This window comes from Callorhinus ursinus, unplaced genomic scaffold (genome assembly GCF_003265705.2).
Source record: "Callorhinus ursinus isolate GAN/ISIS: 27379988/994484 unplaced genomic scaffold, GSC_fseal_2.0 scaffold41, whole genome shotgun sequence".
Taxonomy (NCBI): domain Eukaryota; kingdom Metazoa; phylum Chordata; class Mammalia; order Carnivora; family Otariidae; genus Callorhinus; species Callorhinus ursinus.
Genome location: NW_027397103.1, coordinates 10,002,648 through 10,028,477, shown reverse-complemented (window position 1 = coordinate 10,028,477; position 25,830 = coordinate 10,002,648). Strand labels below are relative to the sequence as shown.

At 44.3% G+C, this 25,830-nt stretch overlaps 1 long non-coding RNA gene across 1 annotated transcript; it reads left to right on the top strand.

Moving 5' to 3' along the window:
- The first annotated feature begins 14,616 nt into the window (after nucleotides 1-14,616).
- LOC141370626 (uncharacterized) lies at nucleotides 14,617-25,309 on the top strand. Its single transcript, XR_012374821.1, has 4 exons — nucleotides 14,617-14,710; nucleotides 14,853-14,901; nucleotides 23,166-23,409; nucleotides 24,872-25,309. It is a non-coding gene; the product is annotated as an uncharacterized lncRNA (long non-coding RNA).
- Nucleotides 25,310-25,830: the final 521 nt, after the last annotated feature.

The following is a 25,830-nucleotide window of genomic DNA, read 5'->3' as shown; positions in this document are numbered from 1 at the left end:
TTGAGGTTCAGGGCTCCCCCGGCTTGGCTCAGCTTCTAACGCCATTTTCCCCTTTTAAATTCATTCTCCCGTGCTGTAGCTCTGTCCGCCAGAAGATACACAAGTGTCGTTTGTCAGCCTAGGGCACAGGGCCCAGTTGGTGACATTCGGAGTCGATGCCCAACTCTTGAGAACAGCAGGCTGTTGAGGTCAGGGTGGCTCTCGCTGGTTTCCCCGAGACTTTGGGCTCCTCCAGGACAGGGTGCATCATCGCAACAGCAATTAGAGCAGGAATATGAAAGACAGCAATTCATTCAGCAGACAAATATTTGTGGAGCACCTTACTCTGTGCCAGGCATTGTTCTAGGCTGGAAAGCAGGGGTGAGTAAGACAGACAAGGCCCTTCTCAGGGAGAGTCATCTAGTAAGCCAGACAATAAACAAAGATGCAAATAGAAATATCAGCTTCTGATAAGTGCAGGGGAGAAAAAACAAAACAAAACACTACACTCGTTTTCTTAGTATGTGCCAAAAATTATCTCATCAAATCCCTGAGACAGTCCTAGGAATTATGTACTATTCCTATCATCCCCATTTTACAGATGAAGAAAGTGAGACACAGGCTAGGTTGTCTAATGAAGGTCACACAGCTAGTAAGTTGCAGAGCCAGGCCTGGTACTTAGGACAGCTAGAAACCAAAGCCCTTGTTCGTATTTAACAAACCACCACTGTAGCACAACCTACACCTAGCACAACCCTGACACATAAATGTGGAACCGGATGGAATGATCTAAACATGTCTCTACCACAGAAAGAGTGCCATGATTTTCCACACACAAAATAGCAGGTCTCTTAATATCTGTTGATATCATCCGGGCTGGAGGAGGACTTCAGACGGGACTGGGGCATAGGGAGGGCCTCTATCCACATGCCATTCTTCACTGGACAACTCCCCTTGAGGCCAGTTTTGCTGGCATCTGTCTACATGAATTAGCTGGCTTCGAGCCTGAGAATGGCATGGACTCACAGAGTAGGCCTGAATGGCTCCCAGAAATCAGCAAACAATTCTTGGAAGAAATAACTGGTCCCCTAGTGGCCTTTTTCTGCCATTATCAATACTAATGGCCTCCTTAAGGACTAGCAGACAAGTATTTGCCTGAAAGGCTACCATCTAATAGGCGGCGTGTCTCTTCCACTCTCTGTGCCTCACTTTGCCTATCTAGATAATGAGTATTGTGGATTAAAATGTGCTTTTTGAATGCTCGTCCTTGGATCCACAGAGCTTTCTTAGGGGGCTGCTGGAGATGGCGGAGATCTGATGAGGTTCTGGTCCCCCGTCCCTTGCATCAACCAGAGCAGCACCATGGTACACAGTAAGCATTTAGTATTAACTATTAGTACAATGATCTGTTTTATACATTGAGCTTCCATGTAAGAGAGGCTGTGGCCAAAATATTTGGAAATTCAATAGTATTTCTAGGGATACTTTAGCTTTGAGGAGGATTCAGGAACCATGAAAGAATTAAACCAAGTGGACAGAGACTGTGGTGAGCTGAGAGCCCACACCCCATTCACCTAAGGAGCCAGCCACTTCCAGTTCAAGTCCACTGAGGCCATGTGAGAAACAGGCACAGTGTGGCCAGATCCTCTGAGTTTTCAGGAGAACTTGGACATAAGGGTTTTTATGTGAAAAGTTCCAATTGTTTTTAAAGATGTTATTTATTTCAGACAGGGACAGGGAGGGCAGAAGGAGAGGGAGAAGCAGACTCCCTGCCAAGCAGGGAGCCTGACGTGGGACTTGATCCCAGGACTCCAGGATCATGACCTGATACAAAAGCAGACGCCCAACCAACTGAGCCACCCAGGTGCCCTAAAAAGTTCCAATTTTTAAACTGGCTTGTCATGAACCCTAATTCTTCTAAAACACTATATGAGACTGACAAAACATTTCTGGGCTACATTTGGCCCTTAACCAATAATTTGGAACTCTGTTCTAGAAAGTTGGGGGTGAACACTTCCCTCCCTTATCTCAATTTAATGAGCATTAGGATTATTGTTAAACGATACAAATAAACGATGATGAGTTTTGCCAGCAAATCTGGACCTGCCTGGGTATTCTGGTGGTTTTGTACAAAGTGGAGAACCATTGGAAAAAATATGGATGAAAGCCTTTGACAAGGTCCACAGCTTTGTTTCAATGCCCTGTGATATTACCAGCAGACACTGGTATTCTTTTTGGCAAATGTTCACTGAGGCCTTACTCTGTGTCAGGCCCCATGTAAGAAGCCGGGGACACCGCAGTAAGCAAACCATCATCACCTCTGCCCTCATGGAATTCCCAGTCTATTGGAGGAGATAGACAGGAACAGAGAAACCAGCAAAGAGGGTAGTTTCAGAGAATGGTAAATTTTGTGACAGAATTAGAAGGGATCACATGATTACATGGGAGAGGGACTCTGAGGATTTGACATTAGAATCAAGATCTGAAGAATAAGAGAGTCATGAGAAGAACTACATGGGGAAAATCTTTCTCAACGGAGTTAACTGCAGGTGCAAAGGCCCTGAGGCAGGGACAATCTTCCAGTGTTAGTAGATTGAAAGAAGGCCAAAGGATAGTGTGAGGGGCAAGCGTTGGGAGGGGAGGTTGAAGATATGGGTAAAAGGCCAACCACTCAGGGCCTAGGAACCCATGAGAAGACATCAGATTTTATTCTAAGACAAGTGGGAAATCACTGTAGGGTGAGTCAGAGGAGTAACAGGATCTGATTCGTTTTTTTAAATAAGCTTTTTATTTTTAAATAATTTGGGATTTACTGAGATTTGCAAAGATCGTACAAAGAGTTCCCATATACCTTTCACTCAGTTTCCCTTTAATGTTAACATCTAACCCAACCATGGCATTGCTCTTCATTTTTTAAGACACCTAAATCATAAAGAAATGTTGGATCAGAAAATATTATATAACAGGGGTGCCTGGCCTGGCTCAGTTGGTAGAGCATGTAACTCTTGATCTTGGGGTTGTAAATTCAAGCTCCACATTGGGTATAGCAATTACTTAAAAATAAAAATTTAAAAAAATTAGGTACATTATTACCTAGAGAACATTTTCTCCTAAATAAGATCTGATTTTGGGATGCCTGGGTGGCTCAGTCAGTTAAGTGTCTGCCTTTGGCTCAGGTCATGATCCCAGGGTTCTGGGATTGAGTCCTGCATTGGGCTCCCTGCTCAGCAGGGAGTCTGCTTCTACCTCTGCCTGCCACTCCCCCTGCTTGTGCCGTCTCTCTCCCTCTCTGACAAATAAATAAAATATTTTAAAAAAGAGATATGATTTCATTTGAAAAAGATCCCTTTGGGGGCGCCTGGGTGGCTCAGTTGGTTGAGCATCGGACTCTTGATTTCGGTTTGGGTCATGGTCTCGGGGTTGTGAAAACGAGCCCTTCATCAGGCTCCTTGCTCAGCGGGGAGTCTGCTTGGGCTTCTCTCTCTCCCTCCCCCTCTGCACCTCCCCACCCCATGCTCTCTGTCTCTCTAAAATAAATAAATAAATCTTTAAAAAAAAAAGAAAAAGAAAATGATCCCTTTGGTGTCTGGGGGGATAATGGACTGGTGGGTAAGAGTGGCAGTTGGAGATCAGGGAGGGGGCTGATGAAAAATGTAGCATCACTGCTCCGAGCCTCCGTTTCCTCATCTGCAAAATGGGGATATCACACATCTCAGAAGGTTGTTGTGAGAACATCCTTCCAATGTACTTGGGGAGATAATAGTAACAAGGTGGCAATGAAGATGATGATAATAGCTAGCATTTATTGAGTGCTTACTGTGTTCCAGTCTCTGTCCTCATGGCCCTCCAGGCATGATTAGGGAGCACAGATTCTTTGGAATGTTCCCACCAGTCTCTGACAAGGAGGATTTACATGTGTCTTTCAAAATCTCTTGAACCATCGTTGGCCCTCATGGAGTTTATGTTGATGTTGGGTGTGTCTCTCTTTGAGAAGACCTCAAATGTCCTTCCATCTAGACTTACTCAACAGAGAAATTATGGTGATTATCACCTTGCTAAAAGTTCTTTAGCTTCACAAAATGACTCACTGCACAACCTCTCCCAGTATCTGGAAAGTGGATTGCACTGTCATTTGGAACTAAGTCAGGCAATGGGAGGCTCACTTTAGAGCAGAGTCTCACAACCTGGGTACTGTTGACTTTTTGGGCCAGATCATTGTCTCTTGTTGGGGGGCTGCCCTGTGTATTGTAGGACGTTTAGCAGCATCCCTGACCTTTACCTGTTAGATGCCAGAAACACGCCCCCTCCGCAATAGTGACATTCGGGAATGTCTCTAGGTACCACTATATGTCCCCTGCAAAGTCAAAATCACTCCCTCTCCCATCCCCCCTGTTGGGGACCATTGCTTTCAAGCATTTGGGGCCTGTGACAAAGTAGTGTTCAAATTGTTTTGTTCTTCCATCACTTTTTTAAAATTTTTTATTGTTATGTTAATCACCATACATTACAGCATTAGTTTTTGATGTAGTGTTCCATGATTCATTGTCTTCCATCACTTTTAACCCTATGTGTTAAGTGTTTTGCCCGAGTAGCTTCTTTGACTACTAACAGCCATCATTTATTGAGAATTTACTCTGTGTTAGGCATTGACCTAACTCTCGTTTTACATATATATATCTTCTGATTTCATTCCCACTTAATACACAGGATAAGTCATTATTCCCATTTTATACATGGAGAAATCAAGGGTCAGAGAGACACACAGCGAAGAAGTGACAGAGCCTGGATTTGAACCCAGATTTGTCTGACTCCAGGGGCCACAATCTCTAACCATTCTGCCATGCTGAGCCTCTGAAGACAAGTTGTTAGAAAATCACCAGGGGAAAAATATTTTATAAACAGTAAAATGCCATTCTAGTATCAAGTCGGAGAAGCAGAATGGAATGAATTTGCTCTGGACTCACAGATTGGAAAAGCCAAGTTCTAGTGCAAAGTCCACAGGTGATTCACTGTGTGGCTTTGGGCAAGTCACTAGCTTGACTTCGTAGGTGAAACATAAGCTCAGCCCTGCCTTCCCTCACGTGGGAGAGATGGCCCTTTGAGCAATAATGGTGCCTCCCAGCCAGAGAGTGCTGGGACCTTCTACTATGTGTTCATGTTTACTTTCATCCTCAGTAACACTAGGAAGCACAGCCCTCCCCCCTTTTTAAATTGAGATGAAGTTTGCATAAAACGAACCATTTTAAAGTGTACAATTCAGGGGCACCTGGGTGGCTCAGTCGGTTAAGCATCCAACTCTTGGCTTCGGCCCATGGTCATGATCTCAGGGTCGTGAGATCGAGCCCCTCATCAGGCTCCACACTCAGCGTGGAATCTGCTGGAGATTCTCTCTCTCCCTCTCTGCCTCTGTCTCTCCCCCCTGTGCTCTTGCAGGCGTTCCCCTCCTCAAAATAAATAAATAAAATCTTAAAAAAAAGATAAAGTGTATAATTCAGTGGCTTTTTGTACAAACATCACCTCTATCTAGTTCCAAAATATTTGCCTCACCCCCAAAAGAAACCCCATACCTATTACTCTATTCCTCCTTCCTCCCAACTCCTGGCCCCCACCAGTCTGTTTCCTGTCTCCGTGTATTTGCCTATCATGGACATTTCATCTAAGTGGAATCCAACATTACGTGACCTTTTGTGTCTGACTTCTTTCACTGAGCATGATGTTTTTGGGGTTCATCGACATTAGCAGGTGACAGTAGTTCATTCCTTTTTATGATCAAATAATATTCCATCATATGGATATGCCACTTTTGTCCATCCATTCATCCGTGGATGGACATTTAGGCTGTCACAGCCCTTTTTTTCAGATGAGGGACATGAGGCCCAGAAAAGTTAAATGTCTTCTCCAAGATCACAGAGTAAACAGACAAGCTGGCAGGTTTGGATTTTAAATTATGAAGACCAAACTGTCTTTTACTTGTTTTACCTGTAATAGACATTTCCTAACTCTGGTTGATGATGAAAAAAAAATTTTTTTTTGAAAGAGAGAGAGCATGAGCAGGGGGTTGGGGGTAGGGGCAGAGGGAGAGGAGCGCCACATGGGGCTGGATGCGGGGCTCAATCTCACAATACTGAGATCATGATCTGAGATGAAATCAAGAGTAGGAAGCTCAACCAATTGAACCACCCGGGCGGTCCACACAACCAGCATTTTAAAAATTAGGATAGAGGGGCGCCTGGGTGGCTGTCTGTTAAACATCTGCCTTTGGCTCAGGTCATGTTCCCAGGATCCTGGGATTGAGCCTCAGGCTCCCCGCTCAGTGGGAAGCCTCCTTCTCCCTCTGCCTGCTGCTCCCCCTGCTGTGCTCTCTCTCTCTCTCTCTCTCTGTCAAATAAACAAAATTAAAAAAAATTAGGGTAGATTAGGGTAAGATAGGACTAAAAAATAATAAAAGTGTGTCACGTGTAATAAGGTCGGTATTGTCTTCTGAAACTTTTGCCTGGGTTTTACAACTGTGTGTACGCGTACTGGATTGGTTCATAAGATATCTTTCTTATAGCACCATGTGGCCCCCAAAAAGTTTGAAAAACACTGTCTTAAATATGCAATACTGTTTTGTCATTTTAAACTTTTATGTAAATAGTCTTCTACAGAACTAATCCTTCCCCAACTGGCTTTTTTGCTCCCTTGATGTTAGCTTCCAGATATATCCATATTGCTCCATGTCGCTTGCTTTCATTCATTTCCACCACTGCAAAAACAGGCCTGAGTTATTTCTCTACCCTCCCACTATTAGATTTTTTTTCTTTTGCCAAATGGGACATTGAAAAAATAGCTATCTGCCACTATCACTACCATTTCATACTGGGAAGGACATTTTAATATAAGTAAAGCTGGAAAGCTTGACCCTCAGAATCAAAGGCAATCTCTTAAGTTGAATAAATCTGGCTTTATGAAAATGCACTCCATTTGCCCATGGGAGTTAAGACTGTTGTTTTTCTTCCTTGTTGATCGTTAACTTGTTTGCGTGTTGTTGTAAATTGGGAAAAAACATAGTCACCCATATACACAACAATCTTGGGCTAGCTACTTCTGGGGAGGGGGAAAAGAATTGAGTAGAATGGAGCAAGGGTTCCAAAGGAGTCTCAGCTATAATGTTTTATTTCTTTTGTTACCTAAAAACAAGTCTAAGTCAAATATGACCAAATGTTAACATTTGTTAAATTCTGGAGCACGAACAAGGTCATCCAAGCTTTGCTCTAAGCTTTAAATTGTTCACCAAGAAAATTTAAAAAAATAGAAAAAAAAATAAATCAACAAACTGTACTTGCTCTAAGTTTTAAATAGTTCATTAAAAATATTTCATCATCAGGGCACCTGTGTGGCTCAGTAGTTTAAACATCTGACTCTTGATTTCGGCTCAGGTTATGACTTCAGGGTCCTGGGATCAATCCCACGGCGGGCTCCACACTGGACATGGAGCCTGCTGCTTGGGATTCTCTCTCTCTGCCCCTCTCCCCATTCTCTCCCTCTCAAATAAATAAATGAATCTTTAACAAATGAAATAAAATGCTGGTGTGACCCTCTAAATTGATTTTACAATCTACTAAAGGGTTGCAACCTGTGGTTTGAAAAATACTGGTTTAGGAATATACATGATGCAGTAAAGACATAAAGACACATGAGAAAAGTACGTATCATATTCAGGAAAGTGCTTCCATGTAGTAAAAATATAAAGACCACATCATATTTAGGAGGAAAGGAGAAAGGAAGGAATTGGGGACGGGTATACACTGAATGCAATTTTCTTTCTTATGTTTTATTTTTTAAATGGGAAGGTGGTTACGTGGGAGCCTGTTACATTTGTGTTTAAAATCAACTTTATTGGGGCTCCTGGGTGGCTCAGTCGGTTAACTGTTGTCTGCCTTTGGCTTAGGTCATGATCCCTGGGGTCCTGGGATCGAGCCCCTCATCAGGCTCTCTACTCGGCAGGGAGCCTGCTTCTCCCTCTACCTGCCGCTTCCCCTGCTCGTGCTTACTCTCTCTCTCTGTCAAATAAATAAATAAAATCTTTTAAAAAATCAACTTTACTTGGGTACAACGTAGGTATGATAAAATGCACCCATTTTAAATGTACAGTTCAATGAATTTTGACCAGTGAATACAACCATGGAAACACCACCCAGTAAGATACAGAATATTTCTGTCACCCACGAAATTTTCTCCATGCCATTTGTAGTCAGTCTGCCTCCACCCAGTTCCTGGCAACAGCTGATTTGCTTTGTACCATGACAGATTAGATTGATCTTTTCTAGCCTTTCAGATAAATGGGATCACAGAGTGAGCATTTTCTGTGGCTGGTGTCCTTCACTCAGCACAATGGTCTCAAGATTCATACATGTCATGTGTGTCAATAGAACATATCTTTTTATTCCTGAGAAGTATCCATAGTATAGATAAGAATATGTTTATCCAGTTGCCTGTTGGAAGGCACTTGGGTTGTTTCCAGTTTGGGGGCTTAATATCATTTTTTAAACACCTGAGATGGTTATTTAAAAAAATATATACAGGGGCACCTGGGTGGCTCAGTTGGTTGAGCATCTGATTCTTGATCTCAGCTCAGGTCTTAATCTCACGGTCATGAGTTCAAGCCCTGGGTAGGGCTCCATGTTGGATGCGGTGCCTACTAAAAAACAAACAAACATACAAACAAACAATTTGAGAGAGCCTTAAAAAAAGAAAAAGGAAAAGGAAACACAAAGAACAAAAATAATAATAAACTCTGTGACATCCCCTCTCCCCATATTATTCTGGGAATTTTTTTCTGGTGTCAAACCCCAAGCCCGTGCTTCCTCGCCAGCAGCAAGGCCATGTTTCCTTGCCAGGATGCTGGAAAACCACTGAGTGCTGCCCACTGCGCAAGCTCACAATGGGACAACGGGGCAGAGAAACCAGTGCTCCCTGGAGACCACCTTGGTTTTGGCACCGACCTGGCCTCTTCTCCTGGGAAGTATTGACTGCAGTAAAGGGGCTGCTGGCTTAGCATAGAAAGCCTTCTGTGGATCTCGAATTTGTGTGGCCTGGAATGCCTGGCCCTAGAGCAGCCTTGCTGAGAAGCTGAGCCACACATGGATGGTTTCCGGAATAAGTGCTTTCCACTAGCCTTTCCGTCTGCCCACACACTGGCCCCCACCCAGCCTGGCCAGGAAGCTCTGTCCAGATTTCGGGGCCCTCCAGAGCCAAGCCAGAGCAGGGCCTGCCTCAGAGCAAATTGTCTTTTCTGCCTGTGAGTGTTCCAAACTTATCTTCTCTTCACAGCCTGGTAGTTAGGGGAACACTGTGGCCTTGGAGCCATTTGAGAAACAAAGGCTAACCCTGGGGAGGCCAGAGGGGCTGTGAGGGGGTACAGAGCAGTCAGTTCCCCAGTATTGGCCACCCTGTCTCTGACTTCCCCTCCAAAGGCCATTCTCTGCCACTTCCAAGTCAGCTTGGCTGGTGCTTGCCTATTACCAGGGCCCAAACCCCTGTCTGTCCTCTTAGTAGCTGGGTGGTCTTGGGCAAGTGACATCTGAGTCTTAGTTGTGTCATCTGTGAGGTGAGGATAGTGCAAGACTGAACAAAACCATGTATGTGGGCTGCTTCACACGGTACTTAAAACACAGTACCATGGCCTGCACTTCCCAAAACTGGCCGTGACAATATTTCCAGTCCCACTTGCTCTTCTAGGACCTTACCACTCTGCTACCAAGAGATGGGATCCAGGTTCTCGACCCTTGAGACTGGGTAGGGCCATGCCTACACCAGAAGTCACTCCACGGCTTCCGAGGCTGTGTCTCAGAAGTACGATAGGCCATCCCACTCTCTCCTGGCCTGAAAGAAGTCAGACAGAGAAAGACAAAGATGGTATGTTTTCATTTCCGTGCTGAATCTAAAAATGCCGAACTCAGAGAGAGTAAAATGGTGATTACCGGGGGCTGGGGACGTGAGGGAAATGGGGAGATGTTGGTCAAAGGATGCAAACTCCCAGCTCTAAGATAAAGCGGAGCTGGGCACCAAATGCACAGCATGCTGAGTACAGTTAATGATATGCTGTATTGTATCCTTGAAAGTTGTTAAGAGAGTATAGGTCTTAAATGTTGTCACTACACACGCACGCATGCACGTGCAATTATGTGACGGAGGTGGTAACCAACCTAATTGTGGTCCTCGTTTTGCAATATATACATGTATCTAATCATCACTTCTACACCTTAAACTTATGTATGTCATACGTCAATAATATCTCAGTCAAGCTGGGGGAGAGAAAGGTAGCCGAGCTTCCCCTGACTCTTTCTCTTGGGACACTCGCTCTGGGAAAACCGCCACTCTGCTATGAGGAAGCCAGGCTCTGTACAGAAGGCCCGTGTGGATGTTCTGGCCGCAGGTGAGGTCCCAGTTAACAGCCGGCACCGGCCATCACACACACAGGGGAGTGAAGAGTTTTCAGATGAGTCCAGCATCCACGGAGTCCTCTGAGCACCCCCAGTGGATGCCAAGTAGCGCAGAGATGAGGTGTCCCCACGGAACCCTGCCCGAACTGCAGATTTGCGAGCTGAATAAATGAGTGGGATTGTTTTGAGCCACTATGTTTCAGGGTGTTTTGTTATGCAGCAATAGAGAACGAGAACATGCAAACAGCCGCAATAAACCTCATTATTGATGTCTCTCTTTTGCTCACACTTCATACTCCCCATCCATCAGCAAATGCAAACACATCCCAGACTCAGTCCCTTCAAGTCCAAGCCACTCTCATCTCGTGCCCGCAGGACCAAAGTTAACTATTTCTTTCTTGGGAGTGGGGCGGGGGGAACCTCAGTTAAGAGCTTTATTGGTTGAACGACAGAAACGGAAGTCAAATGACTACTTATTAATGTTCACCGATGACCCGTTGTCAAGAAGATGACTACCAATCTCAGCAAAACACATAAACTAACTTTTCATCATTGTATATATTAAGTCCTGTTGCTTCCATATGTTTTACCGAACTTTACTATTATGTAGCTATAGTACTTAGAAGGTCCTGTCATCATTTTGTGGCTGTGAACTGTTCACACTGTTGAATGCTACCCAGCTAGCCATCTGCATCTTCAGTGTGACACACTGATCTTTCCACTGCACTATGCTCTGGGAATATGTTTCAAAATTAACTATTTCTACTCTTGCCTTCCTGCCATCTCTTCTCCACCTGGCAGGCAGGAACCAGATCTTAGAAAGAGCAATAGGATCATGGCCCTCTCTGTTTCCAAAGACTCCCGTGGATTCCTCTCAAACTTGGAGTGAAATCTAAACTCCAAATTGTGGCCTACAAACAGTGGTGTGTTGGTAAATCCCTCTCCAAGAAAAACAAAAACAAAAACAAAAAAAAGCCCTGATTTACAGTGCTGGCCAATTTTCGTGGTGTAAATACTCTCACCATGCTCAATTTCAAGCTACCAATGCAATGTCTTGGGAGTTGGTATGAACTGCTTTGGGCAGGCTCTGCATCACATCTCCAGTCTAGGTCCCCACCACATTCTCCCTTGCTTGTCACTGGTAGACACTCTGGCCTCCTTGCTCTGCCTTAAACATCTCAAGCGTATTCCCGTCCTAGAGCCGTGCTTAGACAGAAATGCTTTTTCCTCCAGATAATTGTTCCCTTGCTCCATTCAAGTCTCTACTCAGCTGTCACCCTCAGCTGTCAGAGAGGACTTCACTGATCACTCTGCCTAAAATAGCCCCCCTTCCCCAACCCTTCCATCGTGATCTCTCCCCTTACCTTGCTCTATTTTTCTCCATGTCACTCTTCATCATCTGCCATTGTATTATGTCTTTGTCTGCCCATTTTCTGTCACTGTGTGGGCAGGGGTTTTGTCTGCTTGGTTCACTGCTGTTTTCCCAGCGCCTGGCACATACAAGGGGCTCACTAAAGATTTGTTGAATAAACAAATGAACTGAAGCTATTAATAGTATAGGTGCAAAATAGGGACAATAATAGTTGGGGGCAGGAGTCAATAAAATGATCTAGGTAAATGCTTCACACAGCACTTGGCTCCGAGGAGGCGTGCATTGTAAGGTTGCTATTTACCTCTTGTCACAGGTCTGGCTGAGGCCTACAGGACAGCATGTGGGGACAGTCGGAACCAGTGGCCATCCCATGGGGCAAAGCAGGCCTCTGCCTTCCCCTGAAGGGTCCATCACTGCAGCATAAGAAAGCAGCTCCTGGGGCCTGGGATATTCTCTCTGGCCTCGCTGCTTCACAGGTTAAGGAAGGTTGAACACCAAAGCGATATCAGGGGCTTGTAAAACCTTGCTTATTTTGATGGTAGGGAACAAAGGGCTCTTTACTGATCTTATACTCGAAAGTCCCAAATCAGTGTTGCAATATCAGCAACAGAAATACAAATTAAAAGAATAATCACCCCCCTCCCACCAAACCACCACCCATATTCTTCCTCTAGTTTTATTTTGTAGTTATGCTTAAAATAAAATCTTTTACTGATCTTTTAGTGATAGCTACTGAAATGTTTATAGGCGAAATGACATGATGTCTGGGATTTGCTTCCAAGTAACCCTTTTGCAAGCTGGGTTTTCCCAAAGCAAGTGTGGAGGTGGAGTTTGGGGTGCAAGATGTATGTGCTGCTTTGAAAATACACAGTGATTATGTATTGTTCGGTGTAAAAAGGCAAGTTGTAGAGCAATATATAGAACATAATCCTATTTTTTACAAAGATCTTATTTATTTATTTGACAGAGAGACACAGCGAGAGAGGGAACACAAGCAGGGGGAGTGGGAGAGGGAGAAGCAGGCTTCCCGCGGAGCAGGGAGCCCGATGTGGGACTCGATCCCAGGACCCCGGGACCATGACCTGAACCGAAGGCAGATGCCTAACGACCGAGCCACCCAGGCGCCCCAACGTAATCCTATTTTTGTAAAATAAAATTATGAAGATATTGTATATCCTTGTTTGGGTAGAGAAAATTTCTGGAAAATATCAAGAAACTGTCAGCAGGGAGGAGTGGGATCAAGTGTGGGTAGGTGTCTCTGTTCCTCTTGCCACCCTTTTGCACTGTTTTGAGTTTTTAAAGTATTAGACCCACATTACTTACATAATAAAAATTTCAGGTTAAAATGTTCACTACAATTGTTTGTGTGCCTTTTAAGACTATTTAGCAATTTACTGTCCATTTTTAAAGAATGCAAATAATACGTGCACTACGGGCTGAATTGCGTCTCCTTAAAATCTGCATATTGAAGTCCTAACTCCAAGTACTTCAATGTGGCTGTATTTGGGAATAGGGTCTTTCAAGAGGTACTGTAGGTAAAAATGACGTCATTAGGGCAAGCCCTAATCTAACATGACTGGGGTCTAATAAAAAGAGATTTGGACACAGATGGGTAGAGAGGGAGGACTAGAAGACATAGGAAGAAGGGGCCATCTACAAGCCAAGGGGAGAAATCTCAGAAGATACCAACCCCACTGACACCTGGATCTTGATCTTCTGGCCTCAGAACTGTCAGAAAGTGAATGTCTGTTGTTTAAGCCACACAGTCTGTGGTACTTCGTCATGGCAGCCTAAGCAAAGTAATTCAGCATGTTAAATATTTGGAAAATATAGAGAAGTGGAAAAAATAAGGTCACACACAATTCTACCACCCAGCAAACCCACCCACGGGAAACAAGGGGCTCTGACCGCTCTTCTTGTCTCTTCACTCGGGATGAGGGAGGCATTTCTGGCCTGTTGCCTTCAGAAAGTTGGGAGGGATTTTGCATTTAATGAGCCTCTTTTGGGCGCCTGGGTGGCTCAGTTGGTGAAGTTGCTGCCTTCGGCTCAGGTCATGATCCCAGGGTCCTGGGATTGAGGTCCACATTGGGCTCCCTGCTCAGTGGGGAGTCTGCTTCTCCCTCTGCCTCTGCCCTCCCTTCCCCCACCCCTTGTGCGCGCGTGCACTTTCTCTCTCTCTCTCTCTCAAATAAATAAGTAAAATCTTAAAAAAAAAAAATAAAGAGCCTCTTTCAACACAAACTGGATGGCATTTGATGTCGGCATTTGACGTTTTCAGATTACAATGGGTTTTTGGTTAAAAGGAGATGCTTATCCTAGAAGGTGACAAAAATCCACACCACAGAATTTGAATGTGACCTGATTTAGAGGAGGGGTTGGCAAACTTTCTCTATGAAGGGCTAGATAGTAAATATTTTTGACTTTCTGAGCCAGTCTCTGTTGTAACCACTCAACCCTGCCACCGTTAACGAAAGTCGTCACAGACATGTGCCAGATCCACGGGCCTATGCTGACAACCCCTTGTTTGGAGCAGTGAGTTACTTCTAAAATTAAATGTAATATTTTAATTAGAAAGGATGATCTTAAGGAGAAAGTCTCAGTTGGTGCTGCTAAGTCTTTAACGGTGTCCTAATCCTGATAACCTCTTCTTAATAAAGAGAAATTAGGACTCAGGCCCAGGCTTTAGGTGAGATCGATATCCAGTTAGAATTTAAGGACATTGTTTTGTCTTCGAAGTATATATATGCACAGTTATCTTCTATTTATGGCAAGTGACACTGGATTTCCACTTCTGAAAATTTTCTTTTTAAAATAGATTTTAAATACAAGAATTGCAAGTTGATTAAATATGTTCAATATGTAATAATACAGAGGGCATAAAGATATGGCAAACGTTGTGAAGAAATTCGGAAAACACTGGCTTTTGGAATACCTGGTACTTTTATTTTTTACTTTTAAATTTCTGTCTTTTGCTTTAATATTCTAAGTAATATATATGTCTTAGTCCCTTTGGGCTGCTATAACAAAACTATCATAGTCTGAGTGACTTATAGACAACAAATATGTATTTTGCACAGATCTGGAGGCCAGAAGTCCAAGAGCAAGGTGTCAGCAGAATGGTGTCTGGTGAGAGCCTGCATCCTGGTTCATAGATGACTGTTTTCTCGCTGTGTCCTCACCTAGCAGAGGGGTTGACAGAGCTCTGCGGGGGTCTCTTATAAAAGCACAGATCCCATTATGAACCTTGATTTCTTTCTCTGTAAACTGGGATAATTAGTGGCATCTACTTTGGTGGGGAGTGGAGAGTTAGAGTCAATAAGGCAATTCATGCAGAGGGCTGAGAGTCTGCCGAGCAGCAGCAAGAGTTCAGTAAATGGTAGTTGTCATGGTGACATGGTGACTATGTAGTTTCAGAATGATAAAGGGAACTTCAGGGCAATATAATGTAAGAGCAGTGGACTTTGAGCCAGAAAGATTTGGTGTAAATGTTACATTGCCCATTAATTAGGCCAGTCACTCTGGACACATTAAACTTCTCAGCCTTAGTTTTCTTTATCTGCAAAATAGGAGCAAGGTCTAAATGAGGTTATATAGAGAGAAGTCCTATCAGGACTATTCAGGACACTTCATCTTTTCTATTAAAGAATATTCATTGGGTGTCTGCTATGTGCCAAGCACCATTTTGTGTTCTAGGACTATGGCAGTAAGCAAAACAGAACCCCTCTCCTCCATTCCAAAAAGATAAAAATTACTGCCCTTACGCAGCACTTGGGGGAAGGTTGGGGTCAATAGACAAGATAAATAAGTAAACTATACAGAATGTTGTACGGTGTTGTAGTGAGGGAAGGGGGATAGAAAATTGGGAATTTTATTTGCAAGAATCAGAAAACTCAAGTCCAAGGGGCTTAAGCGAAGAAGTTAACTGCTTATCTGAATGAAGAGTGCATGCATAATTAAAAAAAAAAAAACATTCAGGGGTGGCTTGATCCAGGAACTCAAATGATGCTAACAGGGCTGGCCTCCCTCTGTGTCTCCACTCAGTTGAGCTTCCTTTTCTGCTAACTCCGCTCTCCTCATCAGATGCTGCCCTGTGGGTGGAAAGATGGCTGCTAGCAGCTCCCGGCTCTCACAACTCCAAGACCAGCTAAGAAGGACCTCAACTCTTGGCTAATAGACAGGACAGAAATCGGGGTCTGACTCTTCAGTGGTCCAAACTGGGGTGGCAATCACTGCGGCCAGGGGCATGTGAGGCTCTCTGATTGGCCAGGGCCAGGTCACATGACCATCCTGGACACCGGAAGTGGAGTTGCTGTCCTGAGAAAAAGTGAACCATTGGGTGGGGGGAGGGGCACGTCCTGCAGAAAATCAAGGTGGTGTTCCTTGAAGGGTGAAAAGATGGGGGTGGGTGAGTAGAGAAACAGAATAGGTGATCAGTAAATGGCTGCTGAATTTGAAGATAGTGGTTGGCTTCCTTTCTCCAAATTTCTAACCCCGCTATCCTTGGCTGAGCCAGAAAATTATTTCTGAAAATTGTCCAGCAGTTCTGACATCTCCTGCCAAAAAAATGTATCAGGATATAAAGGCCCAGCTGCTCTATTAATGGGCCTGGCAGGGAGATGGACAGGTGTGTTGTGAGAAGAACCGGTGCCTGGTGAGGACAGGAAAGAGAGGAGAGGGAAGAAGGCCGAGCTGGTGGGGGCGCAGCTCGAACCGCTCTTCATCCTCCCCAGCCTCGGGCCTGATCTGAAAGGATGGATGTGTCTGCTGCATGTCTTTAGAGAAAGCAGGAGGCACCCGGGTTATAGCAGAACAGGGGTTGGAGGCCTCTGACCGGAACAAGATTAAGAAGAGGACTGGACTCCAGAGGCCAGGCAGGGCAGCAAAACCCTGCAGGAGTCCGCCTGGAAACTGTTTCCTCCTTGCCAGGCTTGAGAACTCTCCCTGGTAACCTCCAGGTAACACCATTCTCCCCCCATGCCATACCCAGAGCATAAAAAATAAGAAAATAAAAGACAAAGAGAGATGTATACCATAGGATTAATTTTGGCTGCATATAACAGACACTTAGGCACATATTACTCTGTTTTTTCTGTCATGTGAAAACAGGTTCATGGGTGGGCAGCTCAGGGTTTGCATGGGGGACCCACAAAGTCATCAGAGACCAAGCCTTGCCAGCTTTTCTCTCTGCTTTCTTTTGAATTGGCTTCAGATGTCAGGGCTGTTGGAAAGTTTACCCTGCCCACTCGAGGGAGGAGCAAAGCAAAGGGTATGAATGTGTGATTTTATTAAAGTAGGAACAAAAATACTCCAGTGCACCAAAAGGGCCAAGATGGAGTGTTAACACTTCTTTCTAGAAGCCCTCATTTCCCACCTTAGTATCTTGCAACTTGCAGGTGTGCAGTAAATATTGCTGAGTGAATTATATCTCCCTGTCTCCTCCAACACAGCAGCAACTTCCTGCTTGTACAGAAAATTGAACATGCAATAGTCACAGCTAAGATTTATTGCACACTTTACTTCAAGTCGGGCACAATCCTTATAGAAGCACCTTGCGTGCCTCTTTTTATTTACTAGAAAAAAATTTTTAGTTGTGGTAACGGGTGTTATTATTTAGTAATGTTTTTAAACATCAGGGATCTGAGGCCCAGAGAGGTTAAGTGACTTGCCTAAGGTCACACAGTAAGTGGTGGATCAGGGACTTGAACTCTCATTTGATTGACTCAGAAGGTCCTTTTCTTAACTATTAGGTGATCTTGCTCCCTTGATTCTCAAAATCTATGTCAGGAAATGTGTGCTGTAATATTCATGGCAATGTCATCAGAGCTCACACTCACGGGAGGCTTATTTTGTGCCCAACTCTGTTCTAAGCGTTTTATGTGAACTATCCTGTGTAACCCTCCCAAACAGTCCTATGAGGTAAAGACTGTAATTAACCCAGTTTACAGATGTGGAAGCTGAGTCACAGGGGAGTTAAGTAAGTAGCCCTTGAGTGGCTGAGCTAGGATTCAAACCCAGGCAGCCTGGCCGCAGAGCCCAGAGCAGACACTGTCAGCACCTCCCTGACCTCCTTCCAGCAATCACCTTTTTGTGCAAGCCCATCTGATGCTTCAAACCTCCCACCCCACAATTGCACAACCCCAAAAGTAAGTACCTCCTGTGATTTTGCAACTTAGGCACCTCACCTGGCTCCATTGGGTCCCAGACCTCCTAACTGCCAGCACTTGGACTTGGGTCTGTCCACCAGGGCTGGCTCAGCAAGTGTGGGGGCCAACAAGAAGTGCCGGGAAGTTAGCGTGGCAGCATCCCTCAGCCAATGACTGACAGGAGTTCTTGTTCTGGAGGATAAATACCCCAGCCCCCTCACCTCTGGGATAACTCTGAGGCATGTTCTATGGTTCCCAGTGTTCCCCAGCAGGAATGAGTCCCAGCTGCCCATAGTAGTAATTTGCTTGGTGAAGTGTACCCTTTTATTAACTTCCTTCCTTTCCTACTCCCTCCCTGATATTTCCTGGAATCACCCCCCAAATAAATAATTTGCAGTAGAATCCTTGTCTCTGAGTCTCTTTAGGGGAAACTCAAGCTAAGTAGAGTCTAAAGTCCTAACCACTACACACTGCCTATACAGATCAACGTTGTTTGTAATTGCAAACAAAACAAGCAACTTAGGAAAAAAGCCTGGAGGTCACCTAAACAGGGAACTGGCTAAATCAAAATCAATTGTATGGTATACATTCTACTTTGTATTTTAAAAAAGTTTTTTTTTTTTTTTTTATGCTCTGGGCATGCTGTGGGGAGAGAACTGTGTTATCTGCGGGTTGCCAAGGAAAGTTCTCGAGTGCAAGTGTATATGTTGTCATGTATATATGTATGTATGTGCATATGAGTGTGACATGGCATCTTCACAGACCTCTTAGATGGACCACTTCCACACCATAAAAACTTGCCTGAAACTTCAAGGTCATCCAGTCCAGCCAAGAGCAGGCAAACTTTGACTAGAGACCAATTTCTCTTTTCAAACAGCCTAACAGGAAGGGCATCTATTGATAAGATTGGCAAACGAATTTGCCATTTGTTGTGAGTTTTCAGAGTTCAAGCCAGAGCAGCCCCAGCTGTGGGTTTTCAGGGGGAGGGTTTCTTTCAGAGATCCGAGGCTGGGAAGAGGAAGGTGGTGGAAGGAAGCTGATGTAGCTTAAACTAGCCGCTGTTCTGGGGTTCTTGTCAACCTAAATTTTACATAAATTTTTTTCCAGGTTATTTAGGGGTGCTTTGCCAAAGCCTGACTCAGAGAGGTGACAATCCCAGTTTGGGGCCCAGGATCAGGCATCTGTCAGGCCTGGGATCTGAAATGTTAGCTGAACTGGTCCTTCCACCTAAGAGAAAAGACCGTGCCTCAGACTTTTTTCTCTCCTCTGAACAGAGCCCTTTCTCAACACCAAGGCCTTTGTGTACATTATCTAATCCTCACCATAACCTATGAAGTAGAAGCACTCTTATTATTTCCATAACATGTATGAGGAAAATGGGGCTCCCAGAAGTGAAGTAACTTACTTGCTCAATGGCACTCAACATTGTCTACTTGGCAGAGCTGGAATTTGAACCCAGGTCTGCCTTCCTCCAAAGGACTCAACCCTTCTCAGAAGCTGGAGGTGAATGTATAAGTCAGCTTCACTGCATAACAAATAACCCCAAGATTTCAATGGTTTACAACACACACACATTTCTTGCTCTGTGCTTCTGCTGGGCTCTGCTCGGTGCACCTTCTCATTCTGTGCCCTGAGGAACATGTCCATTCTTGTGGCAGAAGGGAAGCCCACCAGAAAGAAGGAGAAAACTCTAGCAACACTCCCTTAAAACTCTCTCCTGGATGTGATGTGCATCACTCGCCCTCATATCCTATTGGCCAAAGCATGTCATATGGCCAAGTGGGGGCAGTGACATACAATCCTTTCACACGGAGAGGGGAAAGAGTGAAAAATTGAGAACTATAATACAGTTTATTATGTCTGCCTTCTTGGTCACAAATATTAAGTTCTCTCCCATCAGCACCTAAAATAGGGAAGTCTTCCTTCAAGAAAGACACCTCAAAAAGTCACATAGAGTTGTGATAGAAGGCTTGGAGTCTAGGATCTTGTGATGGTCTCTGCTTCATTTGCTAAGACATTGTTGTCTTTGAAAACCTCTCCTGCAGGGTGTTGTACCACCTAGGAGGAAATGAATAGGCTGTCACAGTTTCAGCCTCCTGTTGGGCAACCAGTGGAAAGGCATTTCGGTAGCAGGAGAGCTAGAAGACCAGCCAGGCCAGTCAGAGCAAGAAATTCCAACCACCACCACCACCACCACTATCTACAGTACACTTCCTATGGGCCAGGCAGCATGTTAAGAACTGTGTCTCATTTTATCCCCACAGTAATACCTTTTTATGATTTTATCCCATGCATTAGCATTATCGACCCATTTTACAGATATGAAGACCGAGGCTTAGAGAGCTTGACCCCAATTTATAAAATCATTCACTTGACCATTGAGATAACTCATCCCTGCTTATTCCGCATGGTGGTTTATGGTCCTGAGACATTAACCCTTTAATTTCTATAGCTGCCATCTCCTTTCTCATGCCTTCAGTGCCATCTGAAGTGGTCTAACACTCCCACCAAGCTCTCCCAGCAGTCCCACTGATCTTTTCTTCCCCACCCTATTCAGTCTACCACTTGTCACTCTGAGCATTGGCTCTGTATTAGTTATAATACAAGTTTAGTTGCTTTAATAACGAGATACTAACTAGTAGTTACTGAAATAATATAGAAACTTATTTCTCTTTCATATAAAGGTATAAATAGGCAGCCTTGGGCTAAATGGCAGCTCTATAATTATTAAGTACCAAGGCTCTTTCCATCTTGTTTTTCTTCTATTTCTGGTATGTACCTCCCCTCTTGTGATACAATATGGCTGCTATAGCACCTGCCATCACATCTGCATTTTAACCATGGAGAGCTTGTAAAGGGGGAAATGAAGGGTATGTCTCCTACTTTCAAGGATACTTTCTAGAACTTATACATACATCTATTTACATCCCATTTGCTGGAAGGTAATCATATGGTTATATCTTGCTACAGTGGAGCTATGATGAAGTATAATCTCTATTCTGGATGGCCTTGTGTGGTTTTATTACTAAAGGAAGAAAGAAGCACAGATATTGGGGAAAACTTTCTAAGGAAGGTCTTACCCAGCCTGTCAGTGAGATGGGCTTGCATTTCTCTTGGGCCTTCTGCCTTTTACCCAATGCCAGCAAATTTTCAAAGGCCTCCTCTGGCCACACTTAACTCTGAGGTGAGCCTAACGAAGGGCTTTCTTGATCTGTTGCTGAGCAGGGTTAATCCCATGAGTGATGTGTTCATATTGTGGCTCTGTTGCTTGCTGTCTTGTGTGACTTTGGGCAAATAACTTCACTTCTCTGAGTTTCAGTTTTTTCCTCTGTAAAATGAAGGTCACAATAGTGCTTACCTTATACAGATATGTGAAGGAATGGATAGGATGACAGATGGGGTGTTTAGTCTGCTACTTGGCTCTGAGCACTCAACACAATTTAACTATTATTACTTTTTTCCAGGAATTAAAAAAAAAATAGAGTATCTCGGGGCCCTGGGTGGTACAGTGGGTTGAGCATCTGACTCTTGGTTTCAGCTCAGGTTGTGATCTCAGGGTCATGAGACTCTCTCTCCCTCTCCCTCGGCCTCTCTCGCCCCGCCCCCAGAATAAATAAGTAAATCTTTTTAAAAAAAAATAGAGTGTCTCCTTGATCAACTGTCTAGAAAAGTACCACCTGTTAGAAATAGAATGTGAGCCATATATGGAATTTAATTTTTTCCAGTAGCTACACTAAAAAGGTGAAAAGAACAGTGAAATTAATTTTTTAAATTATTTTTTAAAGCTTTCATTTATTTATTCATTTAAGTAATCTTTACACCCAGTGTGGGGCTCAAACTCACAACCCTGAGATCAAGAGTCCCATGCTCTTCCGACTGAGCCAGCCACGTGCCCCAAGAACAAGTGAAATTAGTTTTAACATTATATTTTATTTAACCCAATATATCCAAAATATTTCAACATGTAAACAGTATAAAGAAAAGTATTCATGAAATATTTTACTCTCTTTTTTAATGCATGAGGCTTCAAAATCCAGTGTGTATGTTACACTGACAGCATGTCTCGGTTTGGACCGGCCACATCCAAGGGCTCAGAACTGTCTGTGGGGAGTGGCTGCTATATGGACAAGATAAACCCATCCTTCTCTGGTTCTGTCTCTGCGTAGAACCAAAGAAACGTTATTATGCATCCAGATTGTTGGGACCTTGGCCAAGTCAACCTGCCAGAAGCTTTCAGAATATTTATAGGTAACCGATTTCTAGAAAACAGAAAGTGAGACTCTCTCCAGGCCCCACCACCTTCCTTCAGTCTCAGGGTCACTACCTCAACTACTGTTTTCTAGAGACCCAGCAAAAAGTGTTTGACAAGCAGCAGTACGTGCATATGCAGATGTGCAGGAAAAAGTCTGGAAGGATTCTTACCGGGTTGTTAAGAGTGGAACTTAGGGATAATATCAAAGCAGACTTTATAGTAATGCCCCCGATTTTTTCCATTGAGAATGTATTCATGTGTTACTTATATATAAGCAAAAGGTGAGAGAAAGGTAAAGGAATGTAACCATGATTTGGGGTAAATCTCTAAGAATTTGAACAGAAAACAGGGCAAGTGTGGGGACTCTGGTACCAGCCGGCCCTGCCACCTACCAGCTGTGTGTCCTGGGACAAGTTTCTTTCTCTGTCTCTCTCTCTCTTTCTCTCTCTTTTTTTTTAAGATTTTCATTTATTTAACAGATAGAGAGCACAAATAGGCAGAGCAGCAGACAGAGGGAGAGGGAGAAGCAGGCTCTCCGCTAAGCAAGGAGCCCAACTCAGGGCTCGATCCCAGGACCCTGGGAACATGACCTGAGCCAAAAGCAGATGCTTAACCGACTGAGCCACCTAGGTGCCCCTGGGGCAAGTCTCTTATGCTCTCTGAGCCTGTTTCTTAATAAAGTGGGGATGAGAAGGGGACGTGTGTCACTGGGTTGTTTTGAGGATTAAATGAAGTGAACATGTGTAGGGTGTTGTGATCATGCCTGGGACAGAGGAAGTGCTCAAAAAATGTTTTTGTGCTTTTTGGTTGGGAGAAGGTAGCAGGAAACTCTCTTCGTGCGGATACACTGATGTGAGAGCCGCAGGATCCGGGTGCGGAGTCTGGATCTGCCGTTAACTAGTTTGTGTGAACTTGGGCCTCAGTTTTATACAAATACTAATTCTAATATTCACAACAGCATTATATATATTTGAGTACTTGCTATCCCCATCCAGAGACTTTCCATGTTTTATTTCACTGGATCTTCACAACATCCCTCTGAGGCAGATGCTATTATCATTTCCCTTCTACAAATGAGGAAACAGAGGCTTGCCCAAGACCAGGCAGCTCCTAAGTCCCAGAGGAGGGATTTGAGCTGAGGGCCGTCTGCTGGATGCAAGAGGCTGAGGCGATGCCCATTGTACCACACTGCCCCATCTGTGGGTCTTGTCCAGTTTTGCTGCTCTGTGGTGCTGGGAGGTGAGTTGCATGCTGGGAGCTGAACGTTCTGGTTTTGAGCACTAGTTCTGTTAAGATTCTGGACCTGGAGTTTGCCTGTCAGTTTCGTCATCAGTAAAATCGGGCCAAGAATAACACAGTGCCCTGCCTTTGAGGGTTTGCTTGCCAGCTTTCTCTAGGGCTTCCTTCAGACCTTTGCTACCTCTTTTTATGTTATCGTACCAAACACCTCACTCATGAGATCACGATGAAGATCATAGGACGTAAGTGGAAGATCTTTGGGATGCTTCAACAAACAGCACCGTGCTTCTAAGCCAGACTATCCAGGAGGAGGAAAAAGAAGGAGGTTGTAGGGAGGGAAATCTGAATCTGATCACATTAAAGAATACACGTGGGGTTTTCGAGAGAATGGTGACTTTTGCACAGAATCTCAGGAGGGAATAGTCTGGCGCATACATGCGTATGTCCTCACATAGACAGGCTGTCTGAGATGCCTTGGCGGCCGACCTTCCGGGGATTGGGGAGGGGGGGACAAGGAAGTTGTTAAATTATCCAGCTGTTCTGTCTACATATGCTGCACATCTGGTGGCCTGGAAACCTCTGTGTGACTTTTCACTTTACAGTCACTGTTTTGTTGTCTGGACTCAACCTTAGGGCCCTAGAGGAGGAAAAAGGAAAAAATAAAAAGAGAAACACGGGTAAATTAGAGGCAAGGGGGAGGGGAGAAAGACAGAGAGAGAGAGACTGACAGATGGAGATACTCAGAGAGAGACAGATATAAGCAAGCAGAGTTGGACAGAAAGACAAAGGGAGGAAAGCAGATGGGGGGTGGGGGGAAGAGGGAGAAAGAGAGTGAGGGAGAGGGGACCGAGCAGGGCGATGGAGAGAGATAAACACTGACAGAGATAGAGAAATTCACATAGAGACAGAGACATAAACACAGGAAGAGATGAAAAGATGAGATAGACACACAGAAAGTCAGACATGACTGGAAAGAGTGAGAGAGAGAGAGAGAGACAAAGATTGGGAATGGAGAGACCCACGTGCAGAGGCAGAAACAAAGAAACAGACACACAAACACTCAGACATACTCCCAGGGACAGATGCACATAGAGAGATGGGCGGCCCGGCCACTGAGGAAGAGAGGGGCAGAGGTGGAAAGGCACAGAGAGATTGAGATGGGCAAAGACAAATGCACATACAGAGCAGAGACTAGAAAGAGACAGGGAATGAGACAAACAGAGGGAAAAAAGGCAAGGAAACAGATCCGCAAGAAGAAAATAAACCATCCAAACAAAAAGAGCCGTCAGGATTTTCTGTTCTGCCAAAAAATCTTGGGAGTCAGAATGTGTTGTGGCAGGCCTTAGTGCAAAACATTAATCTCTCCAGAGGAAAGAGTGGGCTTTAAAAAATGGTTTTGATGTAAGTAATTGCTCCCCAAACGGGAAATTATTTTATTCATTTTTTTTTCTTTTCTCCATAGAATATCAGGACCTTCTGAGGAGCAACCAAAGACAGCATTTGAGTGTTTATCTACTTTCCACAAACATCTAGCATCAGTGGCTTCTTTTTCACAGGAGAGAAAAGTTTCTGGACAAGAACGAGGCCTCTTGATAAACAATGGGGGTGCACAGAGTGGACTGCCATGTAGAAAGTGCTAGAACAGGGAATGCACTTCCCTTGCACCTCTCATGCTGATGGACAATTAGTAGTGGCTTCCCAGAGTGCTGTGTGTGAAGGAGTTCTGAAACCACATCTCAGGGAGAAGGAATGCTGTGATCCATTATTGATGTCTGCCATGGTCTGGGAGGGGACAGTCATGGGGGCCATTATTTGCCATTCCTGTACCAGAATCTAGATCTTGTGTGAAATACTGAAATAAGAGTACAAATGGAGGCCCACATACCATATGTCTAAATATATTGCAAGTTAAAATCGAGTTGCACCCATGGTCTGGACTGTGTTCTTACTCATGCCCCTGGCGGCCCACCCCTGGGATTTCCCTGTCAGCCCAAAGACTAAAGGAGTTGAGCACTTCCCTGGGCCAGCCTCACCACCACAGTCCTGAATGGCAGCTGGACATGCAGGGCAGGGCAGGGTGAATGCAGGTTCCAGGCTTAGAATGGTGCTTGGGGTGGGGCCTCACCCAGGCAATCTAACTTAGGCTTCCCAGGCAGTTCTAAGCAACTCCTAGTGTATTTCCTGAATAGAGAAGCATAGTTAACTGGGGAACATGGTCCAAGACACTGATTGTAGGTGATTTGAGATGGCCTCCTTTGAACTGAAGCAGCCATTTTACCCTCAGCACCTGGCTTAATGTCTGGCACATAGATTGCACAATAAGTATTTGTTTTAAAAAATGTATTATTTAAATATACTTCTTTGTACATGAGTTCACTTGAGTCTGTCAGGTCCCACAGTGATCCCTTCTAAAAGTGAGTG